Genomic DNA, 11725 nt, shown 5'->3' on the forward strand with positions numbered 1-11725 from the left:
GTTGTCACACAAAGATGAGGAACCTACAATATTACGTCTACTCCGAGCGGCAGGTGTATGTTTTTGAGATGCAGGTTTGCCATTGCCTGCCAAGGTCGACCGGTATTTGAAAAATATTTTTTTGTTTAATTTTTTTGGTGTTGGTCTTAAACTGGGCTCGAACTCATGCCCTGCGAAATGATCGTATACGCTGTTAACCACTGTACCACAGCGACCTTTTAAAAAGTCCTGTCGTCAGTGAAAAAAAGTAAAAACGCACATAGTTTCTTGAGCATGTTTATTGTTTTGTATCTTTTGAATTTTTTTGTTTTTTTTTCACACGGTGTTATCTGTATGAATGCTTGCATTTAATCAAGAGTGCCCAATATCTATTGAACCGTTAAGAAGTCGTTAATATTTTCCAATATTCTTTTATGGTTGTAGTTTAATTTCATTCTCATGTGTCCACACCATCCCATGTGGAATGATATTTTTTATTTATATTAATTTTACTATTATAACCGCTTACTTCAAAATTGTTTACTATCCACTTAAAATGGCTTCATATGCAGTTACACTTCGTTATCATCCGACATTGCCTTCTTTTCAGCGTGTACCAGCACTCACACTCATCGTATTTCTTCGTATTTCTTTGAATTTGCAATGCGTATTTGCAGTGCATAAATTTAAAACATACTACATACATATATATATGTATGCAAAACATATTTCCTTCATAAATCAATACCTTTATCCTTCGAAAGCTAAAAGTATTGGTTAGACAACTCAAAGCTTTACATGTGTTCCCCGAAAAATAAATTTTATAACTATTTTTTTACGCAACTAAATATTTTCACAGCAAATATGTGCATGTGCATCGACCGCACTTGGCTTTCAATAGACTCTCATAAAATCATATAAATGGGAAAATAACATTTTCCGGCCACAGTCCGGACGCAAGCAATATTCATAACTCGAGTCGATTGCCGGCACTCGAAGAAGATGCTCAAGTAGGGTTTTGCACTTTAATACAAACATGTTCTGTGCCATTCCATAGTCATATATGTAATAATATACATACGAGTATGTACATACATAGATACATAGATATATGGACGTGCTCTTACAGTTATTCAGAAAATTTAGTATACGCTGATTTTTTTTTAATATTGGCAATGTTTTTCGTGCAAATAAAATAATGGTTAACTTTTTATTATAATGTAGCTTTAATTTTAACAAACGAACACCATGTAAATCCAAGTAGGAAACTGTGCACGAAATTTATAGCCGTCTCACTTTAGACCAAAATGGACGTAAGAAGAAAAAAAATTCCAGGATATAATTCTGGTTTATTTATTCAGCGGATGGCTAATATTTTAGCCGATACACACTTTTTCTTAACACGTATGTAAAATCTCTCGAGCTGCCTTTTGACAAAATGGCCGAGTCTAGCTCGCGCTCTGTTCGCTTTCTTTTCCTTTTTTATAAGCTTTTATTTAACTTGGTCATCCCGACAAGCTTTTTTAAAAACGAAGTAAATTAGTACAAATTGTTAGTAATTTTCATTAGAGTTTGAATAACTCCTTTCACTAAATGGCTTTTAGTAACTTTAACGAGACCTTAACTTATTTGATTTTATTCATTTTAGTGCAGTTTTGACAAAATTTTCTTGCTAAAAAATCTTTTGTTACACTACTTTATTTTATTCCTTTGATTGTACATGTTAAATAAAAGCTTGTTTTTAAAAAATATTTTTTTTACATTATTTTTTCTATTCAACTTTGCTAGGACTATTAAACATACCACTAACGTAATAACCGGTTTACATCTCATCTTGCTTAAGGGTAATATCATTACAACATAATATCCGGTTTACATCTCATCTTACTCAAAGCTAATATCATTACAAGGAAGACATTTTTTGACGCAGTTAGGTGTCTCCTGTTTAGGTGAACACAAAATGAAAATTTTTCCCCCAATTGCGACATGGGAAATGTCCGCCATCTCGGATCTTATGTTTTTACGATTTGCGCGCGAAGTTTGCATTTCCTACCAAAAAAGGTAGAGAATTCGATTCCCTACAATTTCCATATGCCTATCATTTTTATAAACAATTATTTATTGAAAATAATATGCAAAAAATGACCAAAATTAGGTAAGTGGCGCGGTTTTTTTTAAATTAAGAGCAATTTCTATTTGAAACAAGTGGCATATTTAAATGGAAAAGTTGTAGAGGACGAAATTTCCAATAAACGCATTATTTATATGTTCACGTACGACGTGTAGATCTCAACCAACAACGCGCTCAATGCAGCGGCAAGGGAGAAGCTTCTCAAAACTTTTTTCCACTCCACTTCAATACAATAAAAATAATAATAATAATAAAAAAATTTAAATTTTAAATACATTTAGAATGTTGCTACTGTGAAATGTGTTATTGCAATGAGAAAACTGTTGCCAAATAAGCGTATCGAAAATAAATATCATATATTGATTTCACTTTGTTTATTACATTATGGTTTCACCAAATAATGTCGGCTTCCCATTGCCCCTTTCTCTTTTCGTGTTCGATTCTAAAATAAAGGCAAACGGTGAGAAAATTTAGTGTTTGTTTCTTAAAATGTCACACTCTTCTAAGGCAAAAGAGGCATATTCTCAGCCCTATGAAGCTGTGTCAGGGGAGATGGTTGCCCTGCAAAGCAGATGGTTGCTTAATGGTCTATATATTAATACGCTAACATGAATTTTGTCTCCGTTCGTTTGGAGATTCTACCGAACCGATTTCCAAACCAAGAACACCATTGGAAAGGCCTTTTTCTCTAGATGAGCAGAGTTTTTATGGTTATAAAATTGGTTGAAAATTACGGCCTAAACCGTCGTTTAAACATTTCCGATTTGTGTATAGATGTTGCTGCACCATGTTCAATTTGAGATGTTTCGCATGTTGTTTCACTTCGCATTTGAAATTAAGCTTTGAAATAAAGACAAATATGAAGATGAAGAAACAAGTGATAACGATGAAGACAAAAAAAAAGGCAAAAGTGAAGATAAAGACGAAAATTGGGATAAAGGCAAAAATGGAGACAATGAGAAATACATAAGAATTAGGTTAAAAGATAGGAATCGAAATAAAATCAGCCATAAAGGTTACTGAAATTTATCGAATCATCGAAGTTTATAATTATCGAAATTTATCCATGCTTATTAAGTTATCGCAACGTATCGAATTATTCAAACTGATCAATGTTTACTAAGTTGTCGAAATTTATAGACACAGAAACTTAGTTGTCCAAATTTACGGATAGTTATCGAGCTATAAAAACGTGTGGGATTAACGAAATTTGTCAAGTTAAAGAAATGTATCAAGTTATCGATATTTATTGAATTATCATTATGTATAGACTTAACGAAATATATCGAGGTGTCGTAATGCATAATTATAATTATTGATCTACTGAAATTGGTTGGTTCAACAAAGCAAAGTTTATGGAATTTTCAAAATATGTGACCTGGTCTACGGAAAGGGGGCTTAGGTGTCAAAAAATCAATTTTCACTTTTTGGTTGATTCGGATGGAAGATGAGATGCTTTTTCACGTGGTGAAAAGCAGAAAATCCTAACTTGCTTAGAAGTGTACTAAAAATGTAGAGAAAGAAGAGTAAAAATACGACAAAATATAATTTAATGGTAATGAACAAAATACATTGAATTATAAGCTATAAAGACATGTTATACACTAGAAAAACGTATTATGGGCCAAAAATATTAATGCTGAGTAGTTTATGTATTTTTCTTTGTTGTCGTTTTCCTTGAGATCTTTTTACCATCTTTTATCATCTTATGCCTGAGATACACATACTTCGTCTTCATCATCATCGCTCTCTTCATAGTTTTCATCATCGTTTTCATCATCCTTTTCATGGAAATATTGTCCGTATACGGCACTGAACTCCTCATCAACACTCATGTTTCATTTCATGCGAAATTCGAAGACGATAATCAACAGAAACAGTAAACGTCACTTCTTCAGTGTTACTTTTTTAAATGTTCCACACTAGCAACTTACACGATGAACTATAATAATATTCCGACCAACAACAACACTTACTGGACCAACAACAACACTTACTGGACCAACAACAACACTTACTGGACGTCCGGCGCGGAGAACAATTAACGAGATAATGAGAAACTGACGAAACGAGTTGCTTACTTTTAACAGCTTTTTCACAGAAAACTAGTTTTCGCACGTAAGCTCCCTTTTCGTAGACCAGGTCACATATATCGATTTATCGAAATTTCAACGTTATATAAGCTTATCGATTTATCACTGCTTATCGAATTTAATCGTCTTAACAGAGTGTAACGAGTTATCAAAATGTTTAGATAGTTTTCGAGAAATGTGGAGATGTCAAAAGTAAAAATTTATAAAGGTATCCAAAGTTTTTACATTTTTGAGTTATCGAAATTTATCGAGCCATCGAATTTCACAGTTATCGAAATTGGTCGAGTTAACGAATTTTGTTGAGTTATCACATTTTAGTGTTCTTGAAATTCATCGAACTATCGATATGTATCAAATCATTGAAATTTATCGATAAACTTGAATGTTGCGGGTCAATTCCAAGTCCTGCCGAAGTACTCCTATGACCTTCTCAGATAAAAAAGAAAATTAGTTACGTGTTAGCAGAAGATTTTCCGGTTAGTTAATTTGTACCGTATAAGTATCGCTACGTGTTAAGTTAGAAAACCTCTCCAAGGCTTCTAAAACTTGAAAAACTGTCGAATTTCGACAGTAACTGGCACTCTAGTATTATGAAATGCGTTAGCTAGACAAAGACTAGAAGGCAAAAACATGCCCTTTTACAGCGTTTAGTGTAACATTAAACGCATTTTGTACCGTCGAGCGGCAACATTTTTTGTCAGAAGCGAAATCACCATAAATTTGTAAAGTGTAACGAGAGCCGTGAGGGAATCATGCTGCCATATAATTATACCTTTCATGAGCATGAAATGGTATTATAACTTTGGTCCGATGTTTGTAAGTACCAGAACAAAAAGAGATAGACCCACTAAAATGTATACTTATATGATCAGAACGTCGAGCTGAGTTGATTTAGCCATGTCCGTCTGTCCGTCTGTCTGTCTGTTTGTATGCAATCTAGTCTCTCAGTTTTCGAGATATCCGGATAAAATTTGGTAGGTGGGTGTATTTTTATAATGTATTAATCATTTGTCGGAACCGGAAGAATCGGACCACTATAACATATAGCTCCCATACAACTGATTGTTCAGATATGAGATTTTTCGTTATAACTTCTCCATTTATGCAGCTACGAACATGAAATTTTGCAGCCCTTGCACCCATTATCAACAGAATACTTACAGTGAAAATTACAATGATCGGGTCACTATAACCTATAGCTCCCATACAACTGATTGTTCAGATATAAAATTTTTCGTTATAACTCCTCCATTTATATAGATAGGAACATGAAATTCCGCACTATTTTCAATAATTATCAACAGAAAACTTACAGTGAAAATTAAAAAGATCGGGTAACTATAACCTATAGCTCCCATACAACTGATTGTTCAGATATGAGACTTTTCGTTATAATTCATCCATTTATGTAGCTAGGACCATGAAATTCCGCGCTGTTGTCACTCATTATCAACAGAAGACTTACAGCGAAAATAACAAAGATCGGGTCACTATAACCTGCAGACCCCATACAACTGATTGTTCAGATATGAGGTCTTTTATCATAACTCCTCCATTTATGCAGCTAGGAACATGAAACTTCGCACCATTTTCTCTCATTATTAACAGAATACTTACAGTGAAAATAACAAGGATCGGATGACTACAACATATATCTTCCATACATCTGATTGTTCAGATATGGGATTTTACTGTAAAACTTCTTTATTTGAACAGCTAAAACCGATAAATTTCGTAAGACATTTTATAAATAATAATACAAAGTCTACTGAGAAAATCATCAAAATCTATGCTGTATAAGCTTTATCTCCTATAGCACTGATTGTTCAGATACCAGTTTTTGCCATATATCTCCTTTATGTAGGAAACTAAACCCAATAAATTGTGTTACCGGTTTACATACCGATCACATAGCAGTGAAAATCACTTAGATTGGTGCCATATAAAGTATATCTTCCATACCTCTGATTGTTTAGATGCGATTTTTTATATAAGTATGTAACTCCTCTATCAATGTATGCACATGTATTCAAAAGCAGTAATCTGTCAAAGTAAAATTTGCAGATGTTCATGAAAGGTATGAAGCCTTCGGCGTAGCCGAAGACAGCGCTGCTCTTACTTGTTTTTTATTAAAATTCCTCCAAATATAGCATACAAGTATGATTTTTTGTATAAATGTAATTCATTCTGCGAGTCGAAAAAGAAACTTTAAAATAAAAATATAAATATATTTTTTAATAAAAAATAAACCAAAATTTTATTTGCATGAAAATCATTGTGAATACTGTATGTACATTAGACCACGTCAAAGAAAAAGTCTTGCAATGGGGGCGGAGCCCGACACAAATTTTAGTATTTGGTATAGTAAGCTTAGTAATATGGAGGATGAATCTCCCATCTACGATATTTCTAAGAGGTTCCGCATCGCGCGTTTATTTTTCCTTTTTTAGGTCAAATCTAGTAATTACAAAAAAATTTAGAATGTAAAGAATCTGAGCCTGCATAACACTTAAATGGTGTGTAATCAATGTTTTCTTACAGTTTCGAGCATTTATATTGACCACAAAATAGAATAATTCATTTTCTTACGTATTATTCCTATGAAAAAATAAGCGCTGGATGCACTACCTCTTAGAATTATCGTAACGAGGGGAGAGTCATGGAGGATCATTATTATACCAAATACATTTTTGTTTTTGAAGCCGAAAATCCGCTTTTTTAGAGTTTTGTTTGGTAAAAGCGAAAATGTGGTTCATTATGCTCTAAAAACAATCTGTGTGAAAGATGTGCTCAAAAAATAAACATTAATAAATACATTTTTTAACTAAAATTGCAAGTATTTTCGAAAGTATTAATCCTACATAATTTGTTATATGGACCTTTTTTGTAGAGAATTGAAGTAAGCTAAGAAAAAATTTGTTTAGTACTTGAGTTTTGATGGACTTGGGCGAGCCTAAGACATTGACCAAAAATTATCATCTTTCGCACAGATTGTTTTTAGAGCATAATGAACCATATTTTTGCTGTTACTAATCAAGATTCAAAAAAGTGGATTTTCGGCTCACGCTAATGTATATATAGCATGCACATGCATACGAACGCTCATGCTTGGTCTCTTGTATTATCACACTTATCGGATTGGAAGTGAGGCGTACAAAAGAATGAGGAAAATTGTATTTGACCAGCAGAATCCAGCGCATCGAGAAAAAAGTTAAAAAAGGCATAGACGACTGCGTATTGCAACAAAAGTCTGCAGCATAGGAGTGTGGACAATGTCTCATCAGAACCTAAAAGCAGGCGAAATTTGGAAATGGCAGGACAAGGCAACCATGGGCTTATCCTACCAAAATTGGTAGTTTTTTTCTCGTTGGTAGGATGGTAGGACGCTTAAAATTTTTGTGTAATGTGTTACTTTGTCAGCACCAGTGTTTCCAAGTTTTGAATTTGAAAAAGCACTAAAACCCAAGAAAAATCGCCTGTTTTCTCGAAAAAAGCACGAAATTTTTATTGGAGTATTTAATTGACGTTGTATGCATGAAAAATTGTATTGTAGGGATGCCGATTTAAATTAATAAAAATCAATGATTTTTGCCCGACGGTCGAATTTATTCTGTTTTCTATAAATTCAAATTTTTTCGTTCAAGCGACGTTAAGATTATTGTTCTTATGTTGCTAATTTGCAACTGTGCCCTGCGTTGCCGTTTCGCATAAAAATATCAGTTTGTGCGGCATTAACATAGTGTTTTGAAACCATAATTGGACCTTTCATCTAGAATGATATAGACACTTCTCAATCTGGGTGGTCTTCGGTATCTATGTTTTTGATTGCTTCTCTTTGTGTGAACTATTCCGTGGCTTTAGGACATCACATTACTCTTATTAGCGTCAAAATCTTTATTTAAGTTTCTAATTATTATTTATTACATTGGCTGTAAATTCTTAAAGCTTTTTGTTATTGTTAGTGCTTGTCTTTCAATACTAAATAAATACAAGCGCAATCCACAAAAATTGTTTGTTGAATAAAAAATAATAAATTATGCCTAAATTTAGTTAATTTAAATGGCTCTTTTATTTTTCAAATAGGGATATTTCAAAAGTAATTTTTAATATTATGTATGTATACATTAAATAGAAAACTTCAAATTATTACCCCTTTTGTAGTCAAAAAAGGGCAATTCTTTTTTATATTTCTGGCCCTTACCCTTTAAAAAAAATCTAAGGGGCGAACACTTCCAATAAGGTAGTGTCACATCTTCCTTCTCGTTCTTATTACATCACCAGGTATTATTCCACCATGGTTTGGCGTAATAAGCTTTGTGGGTTTGTTGTTTAAAGTGTTGTGTTTTAAAAATATGAGTGATGAATATTTTTCGCATCACTTTAAAACTCGGAGCGATAAAATTAAAAATGATGACATCAACACAAATAAACTATTTTACAAATACGTCACATGCAAATTCAGGAGCGAGCCGAACATGTGAGGAGTTTATGGAGTGCTCTTAAAAAAATATAACTCCTCAGGGCGAGATATTACTTTGATGGCTTTACGAGCTCTGTTTTTTTTTTAACTTGCAAGTGTGCAGTCACATTATTTTAATAAATAGAACGCAATAAAATATTTTATTTTCATTTTTGCCACTCCGAATTTAGTTTTGGAACTCACCCACGATGCAAATTTTCATCGTTAGAAATAATCTTCACATTTTTTGGCGAGCTTTGGGAATATGTTAGAAAGGGCAGCAGGGGGTCCACCGAAACCAGTAAAGTTTTGAAAGGGGTCTACGAGAAAACCAAGTTTGGGAAACTCTGCTCTGTGATAACAAAATCGATAGTAGCAACCATCAAAATATCCACCTTCATTGCGAGAGTCGTATCAAATGCAAGACGTTTTTCGAGGGTCGAGTCGTCTTGAAAATTTCACGTCAAACGGAAAAACTTTTGTCGTTTACTTATTTCTGTACGACAATTGACTATGCTACTGTTGTCGAGTCGTACAATTTAGCCAAATTTACGACTTACGCAATGAGGCTGATTGATAACAAATATCGATAGCAAAATCGTTAACAAAAATGTCGATAACAAAATCAATAAAAATACCGATAACAAAATTGATAAAAATATCGATAACAAAACCAATAACAAAATCGATCAAAATATCGATACCAAAAATGTCGACAAGAAAAATATCGATAACAAAATCGATAAATATCGTTTACAAAATCAATAAAAATATCGATAACAAAATCTATAAAAATATCGATAATAAAATCGATAAAAATATCAATTTTTATATCGATAAGTTCCGAGAAAACCGAAAATCTAAAAAATCCTGAAATAGTTCCCAGATTTAGTCTCTGTGTATCTATCTACGTACATATATCCTTTTCTTTATAATTACTTTTGTATTCATCTTTCTTCCTGTATCTTCATCCTTACTTTTATCGGTATCCTTATCCCCATACTTTCTAATATTTATTTGAATTTTTACCTTTATGTTTATTAGTTTCTTCACCTTTGCCCTTATATAAGCAATGTGTTTAAATTTACCTAGGTCTTCATTTTCGTCTTTATCTTACGCATTTTTGTTTTTATTTTTACTTTTGCCTTTAGTCTCCTGAGACGAAAATCGTTAGACTAAAAACTTGTTCATCTTCTCCTAATAATTATCTTGGACTTTTATTTATTTTATCTGAAAATTATCGTCCGCGACGCAAAAAAACATATTTCTCATAAATAATTATTTAACAAATATGAAAAAAATTTTGATCCCAAATATTAAGATAATCATTATATTTATTCTCTGATATAAACCTAGTAGGTGTATAGTAGAGATGTTAATTGTTTCAATTTCTACGATCCCGGGATTTTCGGGATGTCGTTGGTTCAATCCCGGGATCCCGGGATTTAGATATTTTTTATTTTTCAACGACTTAACATGAAAAAATTGCATCAATATGGTTTGAGAAGCTCTCCTACCATATAATAAATAATAAGTAAATGGGTTTGGAACGTACTTTTTTATTTAAAGTAAAAATGATTTCATAAGTAACAAAACGAAGGAGAGTAATTAAATTTATATGCATTTAATAATACTTTACCGTGTACATATCTGATAAATTAATTTAAGGTATGTCGAAAAAAGCTCAATGCAAAAAAAAATTAAATCAAAAAATGTATTTTCTGTTTGAAATAAGTTCATATTTAATACTAGTGGCAGAAATAAATGAAGTGCCTTAATTCGACCAGTTTTGTCTATATTCGTTTTTTATTTAAAATTTACATTTTTCTATAAAAGTCTTCCTCATATTACACATAATTAACTGCATATAAATGGGTATTACTCTGATGTCATGATTTCTTTAAAAAGACTTTATAATTTCAAAGATATGGTTAATTCCAAAATTTATTAAAAAAAGTTCGGTGCAATGTAAAACAAAAATATAGGTACCAAATGAAATAATTTTTTTTGGATTCATAAGGACGAATAGGAATTGAAAATGCCCCTTTAATCTATTTTATTTTTTTAAGCTAATAAAGTTAGTACTTAACATATGAATTGCAAAATTTCAAGGATATTCACGGATAAAATTATGAAAGGGTATTTTCAATGTGTCAGGGACAGGACGCACCAAAAAATGTAATGTGTTTTAACTCTACAGAATCTTCTCTTTCATTTGATCTCCATACTGGTTTTTTAAGTACATATGGGAGTGAACCTCAGTGCGAAAATTATTTGCTTTATAAAACTAACAAACGTGTGGATAAGAAGTTTGTAAAAATCTTGAATCAACCAAAAAATAACAAATTAAAGATTTAAATGCATTTTTATTACCTTTTTTACGTTTTGAAATCAAGTTCTAAGTAAATTTTTTTATTGAGTTTAAAGTAGGTTGTGTTGAATGCACTGCCAAATAATTTGCGATTCATAATTCAAGTGTTTGGTAAGAAAAATTTATAGTAGAACTCGTCTGCTTTTAATAAAATTGTGTTATATATTAAATTGTGTCACTGCTTTATCTATACTAGTGTTCGCCCAGCGGTTGAAATTCAACCGCTAAAATTAAGGATAGTTTATGTGAGTTGAGTTGAGCTGAAATAAAATTTGTTGGAATGGGTTAAGTGGAGGGGAGTTTAGCTTAGTACTTAGCATAACATAACATAGAATAACATTAGATTCAATAACATAACATATGTAGCATAACACATCACAATATAACATCGCACATTCTTCAGTTGTATTTCCTTTTTATCCCTATCACTTTCTTCCTCTCTATCTTTGTCTCTATCGCTTTTAATGTTTATGTTTATGTATATCTAGACCTTCACATTCATGTTCATGTTCATGTTCATGTTCATGTTCATGTTCATGTTCAAGTTCATGTTCATGTTCATTTTCATGTTCATGTTCATGTTCATGTTCATGTTCATATTCATCTTCATCTTCATCTTCATCTTCATCTTCATCTTCATCTTCATCTTCATCTTCATCTTCATCTTCATCTTCATCTTCATCTTCATCTTC

The sequence above is a fragment of the Rhagoletis pomonella genome, unplaced genomic scaffold (genome assembly GCF_013731165.1).
Source record: "Rhagoletis pomonella isolate Grant_MI unplaced genomic scaffold, Rhpom_1.0 Rhpom_scaffold_00016, whole genome shotgun sequence".
Taxonomy (NCBI): domain Eukaryota; kingdom Metazoa; phylum Arthropoda; class Insecta; order Diptera; family Tephritidae; genus Rhagoletis; species Rhagoletis pomonella.